Here is a 21,240-nt window from a genome sequence, read left to right as displayed (position 1 = left end):
TAGAAGCACAGTTCTTTTGTTCTGAGCTACCTCACTGTACTGGCCGAATAGGAAACACTGTAGAGTGCAAGAATGCCCACTTCTCAAAAGCAGAGTGTTTTCCTTGTATGTCAAACTAGGGTTCAATTAAACTTCCTAAACGGAGTTGAATCACATTCAGTTTCAAGTTCCAGCAGCAAGTGTTAATTCAGGGTAAGATCACCAATCTTGTGGTATTCTGGCCATGCCCAGTGCAAATAGCATTCCTATCTGTTCCCAGCAAGTTCAGTGTATTGGAATGAAGAGAATCTGCTGTTTACTTAGTTTCCAATACTTAGTTGAACTAGATATGCCCCGTTTGTGTACGAAGCACATTTCTTTTGTTCTGAGCTTGCTCACTGTACTGGTCCTATTGGAAACACAGGAGATCTCAACAATGACAGTTTCTCAAAAGCAGAGTGTTAAACATGTATGGCAAAATACGGTTCATTTAAACTTCCTGAAAGGTGTTGTAACACATCCAGTTTCAAGTTCTAGCAATAAGTGCTGTGGGATGGTCTGTATGTCAAATAAAATACTGATTGGCCAGTGGCCAGGCAGGAAGTAGGTGGGACAAGGAGAGAGGAGAATTCTGGGAAGTGGAAGGCAGAGGCAGAGAGACACTGCCAGCTGCTGCCGCCATGACCAGCAGCATGTGAAGACGCCGGTAAGCCACCAACCACGTGGCAAGGTATAGATTTATGGAAATGGATTAATTTAAGCTATAAGAACAGTTAGCAAGAAGCCTGCCACGGCCATACAATTTGTAAGCAATATAAGTCTCTGTGTTTACTTGGTTGGGTCTGAGCGGCTGTGGGACTGGCGGGTGACAAGGATTTGTCCTGACTGTGGGCCAGGCAGGAAAACCCTAGCTACAAATGGCGCCCAACGTGGGGCCCGAACCCACGACCCTGAGATTAAGAGTCTCATGCTCTACCGACTGAGCTAGCCGGGCTGCTCTCCTCCGTTCCTTACATGTCAGCATCCTCTGAGTTTTATTTGAAGGTTCTTCTTCCATCTGTGCATTCCTCTTCCTTCCCTTTTTGGTGGGTGCTGCATCACTGACTTCTGCAGACTTTTTCTTTTCCTCTTCATATTTTGCAAAAACCTTTTCACTTAAGTCCTTGGATATTCTGATGGCTGAGAACTTTTTAGCTTTGGCTTTATTTAGAAACTTCTGGTACATGGCCCAGATGATCCAACATCCAGAATCGTTTCAAGGCAACTGGCTCAGACCATACAGCTTCATGGACTACTCCATGATCCTAAAATTGTCTTTGTGTCCCCATAAGATACAGCGCCCACCTCCAGCAGGAAGTAGTAAGAGAAGCTGCGCCCAAATTCCCAAATATACCAAGCTAGCTTTGGAGATGTGTAAAAGTTAAAACATTCCTTTTTAAAAAAAGAAAAGGGGAAGTGCTGTGGGATGGTCTGTATGTCAAATAAAATACTGATTGGCCAGTGGCCAGGCAGGAAGTAGGTGGGACAAAAAGAGAGGAGAATTCTGGGAAGTGGAAGGCAGAGGCAGAGAGACACTGCCAGCTGCTGCCGCCATGACCAGCAGCATGTGAAGACGCCGGTAAGCCACCAGCCACGTGGCAAGGTATAGATTTATGGAAATGGATTAATTTAAGCTATAAGAACAGTTAGCAAGAAGCCTGCCACGGCCATACAGTTTGTAAGCAATATAAATCTCTGTGTTTACTTGGTTGGGTCTGAGCGGCTGTGGGACTGGCGGGTGACAAGGATTTGTCCTGACTGTGGGCCAGGCAGGAAAACTCTAGCTACAAATAAGTATTAAATCAGGGTAAGAACACCACTCTTGTGTTATTCCGGCCATACCCAGCGCAAATAGCATTCGCATCCTTTACCAGGATGTACATTGTATTGGCCTGAAGAGAAGCTCCTGTTTTACTTAGTTTCCAATACTTAGTTGAACTAGATATGCCCCGTTTGTGTAGGAAACACAGTTCTTTTGTTCTGAGCTAGCTCACTGTACTGGCCGTTTTGGAAATACAGTAGAATGCAAGAGTGCCCGTTTCTCAAAAGCACAGTGTTTTCTTGTATGGCAAACTAGGGTTCACTTAAACTTCCTAAACGGAGTTGAATCACATTGAGTTTCAAGCTCTAGCAGCAAGTGTTAATTCAGGGTAAGAACACCACTCTTGTGCTATTCTGGACATACCCAGTGCAAATTGCATTCGTTTCTCTTCCCAGCAAATACAGTGTATTGGCCTGAACAGAAGCTCCTGTTTGACTTGGTTTCTAATTCTGAGTTGAACTAGATACGCCCCGTTTGTGTAGGAAGTACAGTTCTTTTGTTCTGAGCTAGCTCACTGTACAAGTCCTATAGGAAACACATTGATTGCAAGAATGCCCGTTTCTCAAAAGCAGAGTGTTTTTATTCTATGGCAATCTAGGGTACAATTAAATTTCCTAAAATGAGTTGAATCCCATTCAGTTTCAAATTCTAGCAGCAAGTGTTAATTCAGGGGAAGAACACCACTCTTGTTCTATTCTGGCCATACCCAGTGCAAATAGCATTCACGTCTGTTCCCAGCCAATACAGTGTATTGGACTGAAGAGAAGCTCCAGTTTTACTTAGGTTCCGATACTGAGTTTATCTAGACATCCCCATTTGTTGTGAAAGCACTGTTCTTTGATTTGAGCTAGCTAAGTATACTAGCCCTATAGAAAACACAGGAGAATGCAAGAATGCCCGTTTCTCAAAAGCAGAGTGTTTTCCTTGTATGGAATATTAGGGGTCAATTAAACTTCCTAAACTGAGTTGAATCACATTCAGTTTTACGTTCTAGCAGCAAGTGTTAATTCAGGGGAAGAACAAAACTCTTGTGCTATTCTGGCCATTCCCAGTGCAAATAACATTCGCGTCTGTTCCCAGCAAGTACAGTGTATTGGACTAAAGAGATGCTCCTGTTTGACTTAGTTTCCAATACTGAATTGAACTAGCTATGCCGTGTTTGGTAGGAAGCACAGTTCTTTTTTTCTGAGCTAGTTCGCTGTACTTGCCCTATAGGAAACACAGTAGAGTGCAAGAATGCCGGTTTCTCAAAACAGAGTGTTTTTCTTGTATGGCAAACTAGGGTACAATTAAATTTCCTAAATGGAGTTGAATCGCATTCAGTTTCAAGTTCTTGCAGCAAGTGTTAATTCAGGGTAAGATACCACTCTTGTGCTATTCTGGCCAAACCCAGTGCAAATAACATTCATGTATGTTCCCAGCATGTACAGTGTATTGGACTGAAGAGAAGCTACTGTTTAACTTAGTTTCCAATACTGAGTTCAACTAGATATGCCCTGTTTGTGTAGGGAGAAGAGTTCTTATGTTCTGAGCTAGTTCACTCTACTGGCCCTATAGAAAATACAGTCAAATGCAAGAATATGCGTTTCTCAAAAGCAGAGTGTTTTCTTGTACGGCAAACTAGGGTCCAATTAAACTTCCTAAAGAGAGTTGAATCATATTAAGTTTCAAGTTCTAGCAGCAAGTGTTAATTCGGAGTAAGAATACCACTCTTGTTCTATTCCTGCCATACAAAATGCACGTAACATTCGTGTCTGTTCCCAGCAAGTACAGTGTTTTGGACTGAAGAGAATCTCCTGTTTTACTTATTTCCAATACTGAGTTGACCCACATATGCCCCGTTTTTGTAGGGAGCACAGTTCTTTTGTTCTCAGCTAGCTCACTCGACTGGCCCTATAGGAAACACAGTAGAGTGCAAGAATGCCCTTTTCTCAAGAGCAGAGTGTTTTTCTTGTATGGCAAACGAGGGTTCACTTAAACTTCCTAAACAGAGTTGAATCACATTGAGTTTCAAGCTCTAGCAGCAAGTGTTAATTCAGGGTATGTACACCACTCTTGTGCTATTCTGGCCATACACAGTGCGAATATCACTGGGGTCTGTTCCCAGCAAGTGCAGTGTATTGGACTGAAGAGAAGCTCCCGTTTTACTTAGTTTCCAATAATGAGTTGAACTAGATATGCTCCGTTTGGTAGGAAGCACATTTTTTTTTCTGAGCTAGCTCACTGTACTGGCCCTATAGGAAACACATTAGAGGGCACGAAATCCGGTTTCTCAAAACAGAATGTTTTTCTTGTATGGCAAAGTAGGGTACAATTAAATTTCCTAAACGGAGTTGAATCACATTCAGTTTCAAGTTCTAGCAACAAGTGTTAATTCAGGGTAAGATTACCACTCTTGTGCTATTCTGGGCATACCCAGAGCAAATAGCATTCGCGTCTCTTCCCAGGAACGTTAGTGTATTGACTGAAGAGACGCTCCTCTTTTACTTAGTTTCCAATAATGAGATGAACTAGATATGCTCCGTTTGTGAAGGAAGCACAGTTCTTTTGTTCTGAGCTGGCTCACTGTACTGTCCCTATAGGAAACACAGTAGAGTGCAAGAATGCCCGTTTCTCAAAAGCAGAGTGTTTTTTTTTTGCATGGCAAACTAGGGTTCTAATAAATTCCTAAACGGAATTGAATCACATTCAGTTTCAAGTTCTAGCAGCAAGTTTTAATTCAGGAAAGAACACCACTCTTGTGCTATTTTGGCCAAACCCAATGCAAATATCACTGGCGTCTGTTCCCTGCAAGTGCAGTGTATTGGAGTGAAGAGAAGCTCCTGTTTTACTTATTTCCAATACTGAGTTGACCTACATATGCCTCGTTTTTGTATAGAGCACAGTTCTTTTGTTCTTAGCTCGCTCACTGTAAAGTCCCTATAGGAAACACAGTAGATTGCAAAAATGCCCTTTTCTCAAGAGCAGAGTGTTTTTCTTGTAAGGCAATCTAGTGTTCACTGAAACTTACTAATGGAGTTGAATCACATTCAGTTTCAAGCTCAAGCAGCAATTGTTAATTCAGGGTAAGAACACCATTCTCTTGCTATTCTGGACACACCCAGTGTAAATAGCATTCGTGTCTCTTCCCAGCAAATACAGTGTATTGGACTGAAGAGAAGCTCCTGTTTTATTTAGATTCCAATTCTGAGTTGAACTAGATATGCCCCGTTTGTGTAGGAAGCACAGTTCTTTTGTTCTGAGCTAGCACACTGTACTGGTCCCATAGGAAACACATTGACTGCAAGAATGCCCGTTTCTCAAAAGCAGAGTGTTTTTATTTTAGGGCAAACTAGGGTACAATTAAACTTCCTAAACGGAGTTGAATCCCATTCAGTTTCACATTCTAGCAGCAAGTGTTACTTCAGGGTAAGAACACCACTCTTGTGCTATTCTGGCCATGCCCAGTGCAAAAAGCATTCCTGTCTGTTCCAGGCAAGTTCAGTGTATTGGACTGAACATAATCTGCTGTTTACTTAGTTTCCAATACATTGTTGAACTAGACATGCCCCGTTTGTGTAGGAAGCGCAGTTCTTTTGTTCTGAGCTTGCTCACTGTACTGGTCCTATTGGAAACATAGGAGAGCCCAAGATTGACAGTTTCTCAAAAGCAGAGTGTTAATCATGTATGGCAAAGTACGGTTCAATTAAACTTCCTGAAAGGTGTTGTAACACATCTACTTTCAAGATCTAGCATCAAGTATTAAATCAGGGTAAGAACACCACTCTTGTGCTATTCTGGCCATACCCAGCACAAATAGCATTCGCATCTGTTACCAGGATGTACATTGTATTGGACTGAAATAAAGCTCCTGTGAACTAGATATGCCCGGTATGTGTAGGAAACACAGTTCTTTTGATTTAAGATAGCTCAATGTACTTGCTCTATAGGAAACAGAGGAGAGTGCAAGAATGCCTGTTTCTCAAACAGCAGAGTGGTTTTCCTGTATGGCAAACTAGGGTTCAATTAAACTTCCTAAACCGAGTTGAATCACATTCTGTTTAAAGTTTTAGCAGCAAGTGTTAATTCAGTGTAAGAACACTACTCTTCTTCTATCCCTGCAATATAAGTGCAAATAGCATTCGCGTCTGTTCCTAGCAAGTACAGATTATTGGACTAAAGAGAAGCTCCTGTTTTACTTAGTTACCAATACTGAGTTGAACTAGATATTCCCCATTTGTGTAGGAAGCACAGTTCTTTTGTTCTGAGCTAGCTCAGTGTACTGGCCCTATAGGAAATATAGTAGAGTGCAAGAATGCCCGTTTCTCAAAAGCAGAGTGTTTCATTGTATGGCAAACGAGGGTTCAATTAAACTTCCTAAAAGGACTTGAATCACATTCAGTATCAAGTTCTAGCAGCAAGCATTAATTCAGGGGAAGAACACCACTCTTGTGCTATTCTGGCCATACCCAGTACAAATAGCATTCGCGTCTGTTCCCAGCAAGAACAGTGTATTGGACTGAAGAGAAGCTCCTGTTTTACTTAGGTTCCAATACTGAGTTTATCTAGACATCCCCGTTTGTTGTGGAAGCACTGTTCTTTGATTTGAGCTAGCTCACTGTACTGGTCCTATAGGAAACACATTGATCACAAGAATGCCCGTTTCTCAAAAGCAGAGTGTTTTTATTCTATGGTAAACTAGGGTACAATTAAACTTCCTAAACTGAGTTGAATCCCATTCAGTTTCAAACCTAGCAGCAAGTCTTAATTCAGGGTTAGAACACCACTCTTGTGCTATTCTGGCCCTATCCAGTGCAATTATCACTCGCGTCTGTTCCCAGCAAGTACAGTGTAATAGACTGAAGAGAAGCTCCTGTTTTATTTAGATTCCAATTCTGAGTTGAACTAGATATGCCCCGTTTGTGTAGGAAGCACAGTTCTTTTGTTCTGAGCGATCTCACCATACTGGCCCCATAGGAAACACAGGAGAGTGCAACAATGCCTGTTTCTCAAAAGCAGAGTGAATTTCTTGTATGGCAAAGTAGGGTTCAATTAAATTTCCTAAACCGAGTTGAATCACATTCACTTTCAAGTTCTAGCAGCAAGTGTTAATTCAGGGTAAGAACACCACTCTTGTGCTATTCTGGCCATATCCAGTGAAATTATCATTCGTGTCTGTTTCCAGCAAGTACAGTGTAATAGACTGAAGAGAAGCTCCTGTTTTATTTAGATTCCAATTATGAGTTGAACTAGATATGCCCCGTTTGTGTAGGAAGCACAGTTCTTTTGTTCTGAGCTAGCTCACTATACTGGTCCCATTGGAAACACATTAATTGCAAGAATGCCTGCTTCTCAAAAGCAGAATATTTTTGTTCTATGGCAAACTAGGGTACAATTAAATTTCCTGAACGGAGTTGAATCCCATTTAGTTTCAAATTCTAGCAGCAAGTGTTACTTCAGGGTAAGAACACCACTCTGTGCTATTCTGGCCATATCCAGTGCAAATATCACTCGTGTCTGTTCCCAGCAAGTACAGTGTAATAGACTGAAGAGAAGCTCCTGTTTTATTTAGATTCCAATTCTGAGTTGAACTAGATATGCCCCGTTTGTGTAGGAAGCACAGTGCTTTTGTTCTGAGCGATCTCACCATACTGGCCCCATAGGAAACACAGGAGAGTGCAAGAATGCCTGTTTCTCAAAAGCAGAGTGAATTCCTGTATGGCAAAGTAGGGTTCAATTAAATTTCCTCAACGGAGTTGAATCACATTCAGTTTCAAGTTCTAGCAGCAAGTGTTAATTCAGGGTAAGAATACCACTCGTGTGCTATTCTGGCCATACCCAGTACAAATAGCATTTGCGTCTCTTACCAGTAAGTTCAGTGTATGGGACTGAAGAGAAGCTCCTGTTTACTTAGTTTCCAATACTCGGTTGAACTAGATATGCCCCGTTTGTGTAGGAAGCACAGTTCTTTTGTTCTAGGCTAGCTCCCTGTACTGGCCCTACAGGAAACAGATTTTGTGAAAGAATACCGGTTTCTCAAAAGCAGAGTGTTTTACTTGTATGGCAAACTAGGGTTCAAATAAACTTCCTAAAGAGAGTTGAATCACATTCAGTTTCAAGTTCTAGCAGCAATTGTTAATTCAGGGTAACTACACCACTATTATTCTATTCCTGCCCTACAAAGTGCAAACAGCATTCACGTCTGTTCCTATCATGTACAGTGTTTTGGACTGAAGAGAAGCTCTTGTTTTACTTAGTTTCCAATACTGAGTTGAACTAGATATGCCCCGTTTGTGTAGGGAGAACAGTTCTTTTGTTCTGAGCTAGCTCACTGTACTGGACCTATAGGAAACACAGGAGATGCAAGATTTCCCTTTTCTCAAAAGCAGAGTGTTTTCTTCAATGGCAAACTAGGTGTCAATTAAACTTCCTAAACTGAGTTGAATCATATTCAGTTTCAAGTTCTAGCAGCAAGTGTTAATTCAGAGTAAGAACACCACTGTTGTGCTATTCTGGCCATACCCAGTGCAAGTAACATTCGCGTCTGTTCCCATCAGTACAGTGTATTGGACTAAAAAGATGCTCCTGTTTGACTTAGTTTCCATTACTGAGTTGAACTAGATATGCCACGTTTGGTAGGAAGCACAGTTCTTTTTTTCTTCGCTAGCTCACTGTACTGGCCCTATAGGAAACACATAATTGTGCAAGAATGCCGGTTTCTCAAAACAGAGTTTTTTTCTTGTATGGCAAACTAGGGTGCAATTAAATTTCCTAAACGGAGTTGAATCGTATTCAGTTTCAAGTTCTAGCAGCAAGTGTTAATACAGGGTAAGAACACCATTCTTTTGCTATTCTGGCTATACCCAGTGCAAATAGCATTCGTGTCTTTTCCCAGTAAGTTCAGTGTATTGGACTGAAGTGAAGCTCCTGTTTTACTTAGTTTCCAATACTGAGTTTAACTAGATATACCCTGTTTGTGTAGGAAGCACAGTTCTTTTGTTCTGAGCTAGCTCACTGTTGTCATGGTGTTCTAATTGTACTGAAATGTGATATTTATTGTATGTTAATAAATATAGTTCCCCGGGGGTCAGAGCTATTAGAGCCATAGACAGAGTGTGGCGGTGGTGGCACACGCCTTTAATCCCATAGATCTCTATGTGTTCATGGATACAGCCATCATTGGAGACATATGCTTTTAAGACCTAGGGGGCTGTACATTCAGACAGTGATGAGGCAGTCACGTGTTTGGGTTTACAACCAATGAAGAGGCAGAATGACTGGAAAATGGAATACAGACAGGAAGTAGCTCTCTTTTGGGAAGCTGGGACACCACAGGTGGAAGGGTGAGATTTTAGCTCTGTGCTCTGACCTCTCGGCTTTCTCCTTTACATTGTTTCTGTGTTTCTTATTTAATAAGACTGTTGGATACATCAACATCTGGCGCCCAATGTGACAAGAATCCATTAAAAACAACTGCTTGGCGGCAGGTTCCCTTTCCCGCAAGTGTGGTAGACTTGTCGGCCGGTGTCCTAGTCCGAGCGCAGGCTTACTAGTCCGAGTGGCGGCCCCCTAGTCCTTGGCCTCAGGCTGGACTAACTGTGCTGCTTGCTTAAAGCCTGCTAGCTTAAAGCCGGTGCTACAAACAACTAGACCTGCCCTGTCGAACAGGGCCCTGCCTGTATAACCAACGCACGTGGTCGGAGCTTAAGGAAGCCAGACCCAAGCCTTGACTCGGCACAAGAGGGAACACGTGGCTGGATTTAAGCTTTAGCCGGCTACGCTTTCTTGTGCATTTTCTCTTTCCTCTCTCTCTCTCTCTCTCTCTCTCTCTCTCTCTCTGGATTTACACCTGGGACACTAGGTGGCTGCTTTAAAAATCCCCTCGGATTTCTACTGTTCTACGCAGATTTGGTAAGTCATAACATATCAGATATTTTAAAGGAAACTATCTAAAAGAGAATTTTTTCCACATTAAAAAACAAATGGGTTTTATGTGTACATTGGAAGAAAATTGGTTTTTGTTTGAAATTTTAGGCAGTCTGATAATGGAACTACTATATAATATTAGTATTGGTGGAATTATGCAGCTTATCACTATACTAATCCACATTTTAATATTTAAAAAGATAATCAATTTAAGTGCCAGGATAACAGCTTTAGAAGAACATGTTAAACCTGTAAAAATTCAGACAGAAGAAATTAACAGTGAAGTTGTTTCAAGTCAGGATCATAAGTTTGCAGAAAGAAAGCCTGTTTTCACACAGTCACCCTTAATTTATCCTGTAACCGTACAGCAGATGCCTGATCAAATGGCTACACAAAATATTTGGGCTCCAATTGAAATGTTGCATTTAAAAAGGTTTAAGGAGGCAATAGTAACTTATGGCATGCATTCCCCATATGTAAAGCAAATGTTAAACTCTTGGTCAACATATAATAGGATAGTACCACAGGACTGGCGGGACCTTGCACAAGGTGTTCTGGAACCCAGCCAGAGACTTCAATTTCTGACCTGGTTTAAGGAGGAGGCTAAAAATATAGAAAAACAATGGAGGGATAAAGGAATTCAAGTTTGTCAGGATCAGCTTATTGGAGAAGTCCAATATGCTTCAGTACAAACACAATGTTTATATGATGTCCAAACCCTAATTTTATGTCGAACAGCAGCCTTGAATGCATGGGACAGAGTTGAGGAACCAGGAAAAAAATCTGAGTCATTTACAAAGGTGATGCAAGGCCCAAAAGAGTCTTTTACAGATTTTTTACAAAGACTGGCTTCAGCAGTAAAGAGAATGGTCTCGGATTCAGAAGCTGGTAAGGCAATAACTGAATCTTTGGCCTTTGAGAATGCGAATGCAGCATGCAAAAGAATAATCAGCTCATTATGGGCAAGATCTGCACCTATGGAAGATTGGATTAGAGAAACAATTAATGTTGAAGCTGATGAGCATGATGATACATGGGTAGGAGAAGTAATTTCAAAAGGTTTGAGGAGTGTTAGATGTTTTGGATGTGGAAAGCAAGGACACTTGAAAAGGGACTGTAGACAGGTCATTCCCAGAAACAATGTTTCTTCAAGGAACAATGGCAACAGAATGCCCCTTCCTTCTGGAGTATGCAGAAGGTGTGGTAAGGGAAAACACTGGACCAACGAATGTAGATCAACAAAGGACAGACAGGGTAATCCTTTGCCTCAGTCTTCGGGAAACTCCCAGAGGGGCCTAGCACAGGCCCCCAATGCAAATCCAGTTCAAACCTTTCCTGCAGCCATAGAGGAAATCCCTGCTCTGCAGAGTGATTAAATAACCAAATGCCTATTGGAATAAATCATGCTGATCAGGTTGATGAAACAGAGAGAATAGAAAATTCAGGAGAAAACATAAAGAAAAATTTTTGGCAAACTTCTATTAATGAACAAAGACCAAAATTAACGATAAAAATAAATGGTGTTTTGTTGTCTGGTCTGGTAGACACAGGTGCAGACGTTACCATAATTGCACCAGAATTTTGGCATCCAACTTGGCCTCTTCAGGAGGTAAACGTTCAACTGTTAGGAATTGGGACATTATCTCAGGTGAAACAGAGTGCAAGATGGCTCGAATGTATAGGTCCAGAAGGACAGAGAGGAAAATTAAAACCATATGTGGCTAACATAACTATGAACCTGTGGGGTCGAGACTTGTTGCAACAATGGAATACTCAGATTAACATCCCTCCAATCTCAGAAACAAATCATAAACTAGCACATGTTACTGAGAGAAATATTAGAAGATATTGTTCTAATGAGTGGTCACCAGCCATCCATATTATACAAGAACAGGGCACAATAACTGATGATCTTCCAAAGACACCAACAGCTCTACCTTTAAAATGGTTAACAGACAAGCCTGTATGGGTCCAGCAATGGCCTTTAACAACAGAGAAACTCCAGGCTTTAGAAGAGCTGGTAGAAGAACAGTTAAATTCTCAGCATATTGAAGAATCAACCAGCCCTTGGAATTCTCCTGTATTTATTAAAAAGAAATCTGGTAAATGGAGAATGGTAACAGACCTTAGAGCAATTAACAAAGTAATTCAGCCGATGGGCTCTCTACACTCTGGGATGCCTTTGCCTACTCTGTTACCTAAAGGATGGCCTCTCATAGTTATTGATTTAAAAGACTGTTTCTTTTCAATACCCTTACAAGAAAAAGACAAAGAAAGATTTGCTTTTACAGTGCCTACTTATAATAATTCTCAACCAGTTAAAAGATTTCAATGGAGGGTCCTCCCTCAGGGAATTTTGAATAGCCCAACTCTGTGCCAATAATTTGTACAACAGCCATTGGAAGTGATACGTAAAAAAATTCCTAAATCTATAATTTATCATTATGTGGATGATATTTTACTAGCTGAGTCAAATGCAGATACTTGAGAAATAATATTTGAAGAAGTAAAGAAAATTTTGCCTTGCTGAGGATTACAAATTGCTCCTGAAAAGATACAAAGAGGAGATTCTATTAATTATTTAGGATATAAAATAGAGCTACAAAAAATTAGACCCCAAAAGGTGCAATTTCGGAGAGATAGACTACAGACTCTTAATGACTTTCAAAGATTATTTGGAGATATTTCTCATCTACGAACTATTGTTGGGGTAAAAAATGATGAACGGACTAATTTGTTCAGAACCTTAGAAGGTGACAAGGACTTAAACAGTCCAAGAGAATTATCACCTGAAGCTGAGAAAGAATTGGCCTTGGTAGAAAAGAAAGTGCATGAAGGACACGTGGATCGTATTGATCCAAAGCTGGATTGCATTTTGGTTATTTTACCTTCTAGGCGTTCTCCTACTGGAATATTAATGCAGAGGGAAGATATTATATTGGAATGGATATTTTTACCAAATAAACCAAATAAAAAATTAAAAACTTATGTGGATAAAATCTCTGACTTGATTTACAAAGGAAAATTGAGACTTCGTCAATTAGCAGGCATAGACCCAGCAGAAATTGTCGTACCATTAACTAAGGAGGACATTGAAAAATTATGGACAGAAAGTGAACCTTGGCAAAGAGCTTGCAGTAATTTTTTGGGAGGAATTAACAGCAAATATCCCAAAAGCAATAGAATTGATCTCATAAAGAGAGCTGATTGGATCTTGCCTCGAATTATACGGCAAAAACCCATATCTGGAGTTCGTACATTTTATACAGATGCCAACAAAGAAGGAAAGGGAGGTTACAAATCAGAAAATTTAAGTAAAGTGGTTCAAAGTCCTTATAATTCAGTTCAAAAATCAGAATTTTATGCTATTCTGTTGGTATTAATGGATTTTTCAGAACCTTTCAACATAATAACTGACTCTCAGTATGCTGAAAGAGTGGTATTACATATTGAGACTGCAGAATTTATCCCTGATGCTTCATAATTAACTTCACTATTTATTCAATTACAAGATATAATCAAGAAAAGGAATCATCCTTTATATATAACTCACATTCGATCCCATACTTGTCTGCTAGGCCCTCTAGCAGAAGGCAATGATGAGATTGATAAATTATTGATAGGAAATGTGCTGGAGGCCTCAGAATTTCATAAAAAACATCACGTCAATAGTAAAGGTTTAAAAAAGGATTTTTTCCATAACCTGGCAACAAGCCAAAGAAATAGTAAAGAAATGTCCTACTTGTTCCTTCTACAATCAGACGCCATTACCAGCAGGATGTAACCCAAAGGGTACTCAGAGAAATGAAATCTGGCAGATGGACATGTTTCACTTTGCCGAATTTGAAAAATTTAAATATGTACACCACACTATCGATACTTATTCAGGATTTCAATGGGCAACTGCTTTGAGTTCTGAAAAATCTGATTCTGTAATCACTCATTTGCTAGAAGTTATGGCCATCATGGGTATACCTGCACAAATCAAAACTGACAATGCTCCATCATATGTCTCTGTTAAAATGAAACAGTTTTTTGCTTATTACAATATAAAGCATATTACAGGCATACCACATAATCCTAGAGGTCAAGCAGTTATCGAAAGATCAAACAGAACTCTAACGGATATGCTAAACAAACAGAAATGGGTAACAAAAACCCCCAGAAATAGACTGCATAATGCTCTTCTAACTTTGAATTTTCTGAATACCAATGAGAAAGGAACAACAGCTGCAGAGAGACATTGGATAATAGAAAAAAACTACAGAATTAAATCAGCCTATATACTTTAAGGATGTGCTGACCTCAGAATGGAAACCAGGGTATGTATTACATTGGGGATGAGGTTTTGCTTTTGTTTCTACAGGAGAAGATAAGCTGTGGGTACCATCAAAATTGATAAAGGTTCGATTTGAACAAGAGAGACCTCTTAATTAGAGGAGGTGATAGTTCATTAACCAGCATGAACATCCAATTTAAACTAACTTGTACCAGTAACACATGCCTTTTCATTTAATCAGATAATAACTTGCCAAAAAGGAACATCCCCAAAATTAGTCTTGGGGAAAGGTTTTTGTTTTTGTCTTTTAGGAGAATGAAGGTTAAGGTATTTGAAGAACACTGGACAACTGAGACAACTGAAGAAAAGGGACAAATCATCTATCCCAAGAAACAGAGTGAAACGGTGTATGGGTATATATTATCTAAAAAATTTTATGTCTTCCTAAATGTTTGTTTCTGCTTTTCTCTAAAGATTTAACACTATTGGTCTTCTAGTAGTCCCAGTTCAATTAAAATTTAAAGCTGACTTTGGAGTTGGAGAATGGCTCTCTCCTTCTTTAAACTCAAGCATGTTGTTAAAAGAAAAATGCAAACTCCCTATATCATGCCAGAATAAAAGAGCCATCTTCTGCTATGGTACAGGACAAAGGCAAAATTAATTACAGGACTATTCTATTACTAATCTCAACTCTTTTGATTCTATTGTGATTCTTTAAACTTTTCTTAAAGTATAAATTTTATATCAAAATTTTCAAGATTAATATATATATACATTTTAAACTTTGTTAAGATATGAATGGTCATATAGAGTACTAACTAATTCTAGAAAAAAGGCTAGCTGCATATATATGTTTTTGTGTTCGAGTCTCTTATCAGTTTTCTGCAGGAAATCATGGCCAGGCCTAACATCAACTGAAGTCTCCAGAAAGAAGATGGGGCCCCACAACAACAACAATTCCACGTGGACAATCATGATATCATTAAGCTGACAAACATCATCCACAGATCAGCTTTGAACTACAAGGTGCTCAGAGCATTCTTTCAGGATAAAGAAAACTTTGCCCATACCCAGCAGGAAGCAATTGTAAGAATACGACGCCCACATTCCCAAAGAGGTGGTGTGTGGCGGGTGGATTTTTGGTCTTTTTAATGGGTTTTGGGTCTGGGATAATTTTCAGTATTTAGGGGGGTTGGTTACAAGTTATTGTCAAGAGTTAAGAAAAAGGCTAAGCAAATGAGATTAGATTTAAGGTTCTTGTTAAAAAAAAAGAAAGAGCCCCGACAACTTCCCTTCTGGACCAGAGGTGAGTGCCTGGGTCCAGCCAGGACCCCATCCCTGGCCACCAGCCACTCCTGAGAGGCCTGCCCAACTTGGCACCAGGTTCGGGCCACCGGGCAGCTCCCCTTCTAGCCCCACCGGGAGCGATCCCCATTTCCAAGCCCCCGGCAGCCCCTGCAGTCTCCGCGCCCTGCCCCCACGTCCATCTGCCCAAGACCCCACCCACTTCCTGAGACTTAGAGACCGGCCCCCAGCTCCCAGCCTACCCCCGACAACTTCCCTTCTGGACCAGAGGTGAGTGCCTGGGTCTAGCCCGGACCCCATCCCTGGCCACCAGCCACCCTGGGAGGACCTGCCCAGCTTGGCGCCGGGTTCTGGCCACCGGGCAGCTCCCCTTCTAGCCCCACCGGGAGGGATCCCCATTTCCAAGCCCCTGGCAGCCCCTGCAGTCTCTGCGCCCTGCCCCCACGCCCATCTGCCCAAGACCCCACCCACTTCCTGAGACTTAGAGACCGGCCCCCAGCTCCCAGCCTACCCCCGACAACTTCCCTTCTGGACCAGAGGTGAGTGCCTGGGTCCAGCCCGGACCCCATCCCTGGCCACCAGCCACCCTGGGAGGACCTGCCCAGCTTGGCGCCGGGTTCTGGCCACCGGGCAGCTCCCCTTCTAGCCCCACCGGGAGGGATCCCCATTTCCAAGCCCCGGGCAGCCCCTGCAGTCTCCGCGCCCTGCCCCCACGCCCATCTGCCCAAGACCCCACCCACTTCCTGAGACTTAGAGACCGGCCCCCAGCTCCCAGCCTGCCCCTGACGACTTCCCTTCTGGACCAGAGGTGAGTGCCTGGGTCCAGCCAGGACCCCATCCCTGGCCACCAGCCACTCCTGAGAGGCCTGCCCAACTTGGCACCAGGTTCGGGCCACCGGGCAGCTCCCCTTCTAGCCCCACCGGGAGGGATCCCCATTTCCAAGCCCCAGGCAGCCCCTGCAGTCTCCGCGCCCTGCCCCCACGCCCATCTGCCCAAGACCCCACCCACTTCCTGAGACTTAGAGACCGGCCCCCAGCTCCCAGCCTGCCCCTGACGACTTCCCTTCTGGACCAGAGGTGAGTGCCTGGGTCCAGCCAGGACCCCATCCCTGGCCACCAGCCACCCCGGGAGGACCTGCCCAGCTTGGCGCCGGGTTCTGGCCTCTGGGCAGCTCCCCTTCTAGCCCCACCGGGAGGGATCCCCATTTCCAAGCCCCCGGCAGCCCCTGCAGTCTCCGCGCCCTGCCCCCACGCCCATCTGCCAAGACCCCACCCACTTCCTGAGACTTAGAGACCGGCCCCCAGCTCCCAGCCTGCCCCCGACGACTTCCCTTCTTGACCAGAGGTGAGTACCCGGGTCCAACCCGGATCCCATTCCTGGCCACCAGCCACTCCTGAGAGGCCTGCCCAGCTTGGCGCCGGGTTCTGGCCACCGGGCAGCTCCCCTTCTAGCCCCACCGGGAGCGATCCCCATTTCCAAGCCCCCGGCAGCCCCTGCAGTCTCCGCGCCCTGCCCCCACGTCCATCTGCCCAAGACCCCACCCACTTCCTGAGACTTAGAGACCGGCCCCCAGCTCCCAGCCTACCCCCGACAACTTCCCTTCTGGACCAGAGGTGAGTGCCTGGGTCTAGCCCGGACCCCATCCCTGGCCACCAGCCACCCTGGGAGGGCCTGCCCAGCTTGGCGTCGGGTTCTGACCACCGGGCAGCTCCCCTTCTAGCCCCACCGGGAGGGATCCCCATTTCCAAGCCCCTGGCAGCCCCTGCAGTCTCTGCGCCCTGCCCCCACGCCCATCTGCCCAAGACCCCACCCACTTCCTGAGACTTAGAGACCGGCCCCCAGCTCCCAGCCTGCCCCTGACGACTTCCCTTCTGGACCAGAGGTGAGTGCCTGGGTCCAGCCAGGACCCCATCCCTGGCCACCAGCCACTCCTGAGAGGCCTGTCCAACTTGGCACCAGGTTCGGGCCACCGGGCAGCTCCCCTTCTAGCCCCACCGGGAGGGATCCCCATTTCCAAGCCCCAGGCAGCCCCTGCAGTCTCCGCGCCCTGCCCCCACGCCCATCTGCCCAAGACCCCACCCACTTCCTGAGACTTAGAGACCGGCCCCCAGCTCCCAGCCTGTCCCCGACTGCCATTCTGGACCAGAGCCTGCCCCTGACTTCCCTTCTGGACCAAAGAGTTGGACAAGAGAACTGCCTTTTGGACAAGAGAGAGAGTCTTCCTGAGTCTGTCAGCTCTTTGTGAAACAAGTCCACTGATAAGACCAAGAAGGAATCACAAGGAGATGGGCAGACGTCAAAGCAGAAGTACATACAGCAAAATGAAGAGCAATACAGCATCACCAGAACCTAGCTCGCCTCCAACATCTAGACCTGAACACCAAAAATTGGAAGAAGCAGAAGAAAGTAGCCTTATTAGTAACTTCATGAAGAAGGTAGAGGCTTGTGTAGAGGAAAAGACAAGAAAATTGGAAGAACGCTGTAAACAACTAGAGGAAAGGGCAAACAAATTAGAAGAAAACAATAAAGTCCTGGAAGAAAACATTAAAATCCTAGAAGAAAACAATAAAGCACTGAAAGAAAATCATGAAAAAGCAATGAAACAAACAAAGGAAACAGTCCAAGATCTGAAAAGGGAAATTGAAAAAATGAAAAAGACGCAAACAGAGGGAATGCTGGAAATAGAAAACCTGAGTAAAAGATCAGGAACTTCGGATGCAAGTATAACCAATAGAATGCAAGAGATGGAAGAGAGGATTTCTGGCATTGAAGATACAGTAGAAGAAATAGTTCCATCAGTCGAAGGAAACACTAAAGCCAACAAAGTCATGAACCAAAATGTCCAAGAAATCTGGGACACCATAAAAAGACCAAACTTACGAATTATAGGGATAGAAGAAGGTGAAGAATACCAACTCAAAGGCACAGAAAATATATTCAACAAAATTATAGAAGAAAACTTTCCCAACCTAAAGAAGGAAATGCCTATGAAGATACAAGAAGCCTATAGAACACCAAACAGACTAGACCCCCAAAAAAAGTCCCCTCGACACATAATAATTAAACAACTAAATGTACAGAATAAAGAAAGAATATTAAGAGCAGCCAAGGAAAAAGGCCAAGTGACCTATAAAGGTAAACCCATCAGAATAACACCCGATTTCTCAATGGAGACTTTGAAAGCCAGAAGGACCTGGACAGATGTAATGCAGACACTAAGAGACCATGGATGTCAGCCCAGACTAATATACCCAGCAAAACTTTCAATCATCATAGACGGAAGGAACAAGACATTCGAAGACAAAGCCAGATTTAAACAATACCTATCCACAAACCCAGCCCTACAGAAAGCACTAGAAGGAAAATTCCAACCGAGGGAAGTCAGATACACACTTGAAAACACAGGCAATAGATAAAGCCACAACAGTAAACCCCAAAGAAGAGAAGTACACACACACTACCACCAAAAATAACAGAGATGAAGAATCACTGGTCATTAATATCCCTTAATATCAACGGACTTAATTCACCTATAAAAAGACATAGACTTACAGAATGGATACGAAAGCAGGACCCATCCTTCTGCTGCATACAAGAAACACATCTCAAATTCAAAGATAGACACTACCTAAGAATAAAAGGCTGGGAAAAGACTTTTCAATCAAATGGTCTTAAGAAACAAGCAGGGGTAGCCATCCTGATATCCAACAAAATAGACTTCAAACTAAAATCAATCAAAAGAGATCAAGAAGGACATTACATCCTCGTCACAGGAAAGATCGACCAAGATGAAGTTTCAATTCTGAACATATATGCCCCAAACATAAGGGCACCCACATATGTAAAAGAAACATTACTAAAGCTTAAACCACATATAAAACCCCACACATTAATAGTGGGAGATCTCAACACCCCACTTTCACCACTGGACAGATCTCCCAAATCGAAACTTAACAGAGAAATAAAGGACTTAACCGATGTCATGACCCAATTGGACCTAATAGATATCTACAGAACATTCCATCCTAACAAGAAAGAATATACTTTCTTCTCAGCACCCCATGGAACTTTCTCTAAAATCGACCACATACTTGGCCACAAAGCAAATCTCAACAGATACAAAACAATCAGAATAACCTCCTGTGTTCTATCAGATCACCATGGTTTAAAGCTAGATTTCAACAACAACAAAAACTACAGAAAACCTACAACCTCATGGAAACTGAATAATGCTCAACTGAATCACCAATGGGTTAAGGAAGAAATAAAGAAAGAAATTAAAGACTTCCTAGAGATCAATGAAAATGAAGACACCACATACCCAAACTTATGGGACACTATGAAAGCAGTGCTAAGAGGGAAATTCATAGCACTAAATGCCCACATAAAGAAGTTGGAGAAATCGCACACTAGTGAATTAACAGCACATCTGAAAGCTCTAGAACAAGAAGAAGCAAAGTCTCCCAGGAAGAATAGACGCCAGGAAATTATCAAAGTGAGAGGTGAAATTAATAAATTAGAAACTAAGAGAATAATACAAAAAATTAATGAAACAAAGAGTTGGTTCTTTGAGAAAATCAACAAGATAGACAAGCCCTTATCCAAACTAACCAAAAGACAGAGAGAGAGAATCCAAATCAACAAAATCAGAAATGAAAAGGGGGACATAACAACAGACATTGAGGAAATCCAGAGAATTATAAGGTCATATTTCAAAAACCTCTACTCCACAAAACTGGAAAACCTAAAAGAAATGGACATTTTTCTGGATAGATACCACATACCTAAGTTTAATCAAGACCAGATAAACTATTTAAATAGTCCAATAACCCCTAAGGAAATAGAAACAGTCATTAAAGGTCTCCCAACCAAAAAAAGCCCAGGACCAGATGGTTTCAGCGCAGAATTCTACCAGATCTTCAAAGAAGAGTTAATACCAATACTCTCTAAATTGTTCCACATAATAGAAACAGAAGGAACATTACCAAACTCCTTCTATGAGGCTACAATTACCCTGATTCCTAAACCAAACAAGGATGCAACAAAGAAAGAGAACTACAGACCGATCTCCCTCATGAACATTGATGCAAAAATACTCAATAAAATACTGGCAAACAGACTCCAAGAACACATCAGAACAATTATCCACCATGATCAAGTAGGCTTCATCCCAGGGATGCAAGGGTGGTTCAACATACGAAAGTCCATTAATGTAATACACCATATAAACAAACTCAAAGAAAAAAACCACATGATCATCTCACTAGATGCAGAAAAGGCATTTGACAAAATCCAACACCCCTTCATGATAAAAGTGTTGGAGCGATCAGGAATACAGGGAACATACCTAAACATAATAAAGGCAATATATAGCAAACCAACAGCCAACATCAAATTAAATGGAGAGAAACTCAAAGCAATTCCACTAAAATCAGGAACGAGACAAGGCTGTCCACTCTCCCCATACTTATTCAATATAGTACTTGAAGTTCTAGCCAGAGCAATAAGACAACATAAGGAGATTAAGGGGATTCAAATTGGAAAGGAAGAAGTCAAGCTTTCCCTATTTGCAGACGACATGATAGTATACTTGAGTGACCCCAAAGATTCCACCCAGGAATTGATAAAGCTTATAAACACCTTCAGCAACATAGCAGGATACAAAATCAACTCAAAAAAATCAGTAGCCCTCCTATATACAATGGACAAGGAAGCTGAGAAGGCAATTAGAGATACTTCACCCTTTACAATAGCCAAAAATGACATAAAATACCTTGGGGTAACACTAACCAAGCAAGTGAAGGACCTATATGACAAGAACTTTAAGTCCCTGAAAAAAGAAATTGAAGAAGATCTCAGAAAATGGAAAGATCTTCCATGCTCATGGATAGGCAGGGTTAACATAGTAAA

At 42.4% G+C, this 21,240-nt stretch overlaps 1 non-coding gene across 1 annotated transcript; it reads right to left on the bottom strand.

Moving 5' to 3' along the window:
• Nucleotides 1–900: 900 nt before the first annotated feature.
• Trnak-cuu (transfer RNA lysine (anticodon CUU)) lies at nt 901–973 on the bottom strand. The gene has a single exon. It is a non-coding gene; the product is annotated as a tRNA-Lys (tRNA).
• Nucleotides 974–21,240: the final 20,267 nt, after the last annotated feature.

Source organism: Peromyscus maniculatus, chromosome 7, assembly GCF_049852395.1.
Source record: "Peromyscus maniculatus bairdii isolate BWxNUB_F1_BW_parent chromosome 7, HU_Pman_BW_mat_3.1, whole genome shotgun sequence".
Taxonomy (NCBI): Eukaryota; Metazoa; Chordata; class Mammalia; order Rodentia; family Cricetidae; genus Peromyscus; species Peromyscus maniculatus.
The sequence above is the reverse complement of the archived record's forward strand: the minus strand, read 5'-3'. Positions and strand labels throughout refer to the sequence as shown.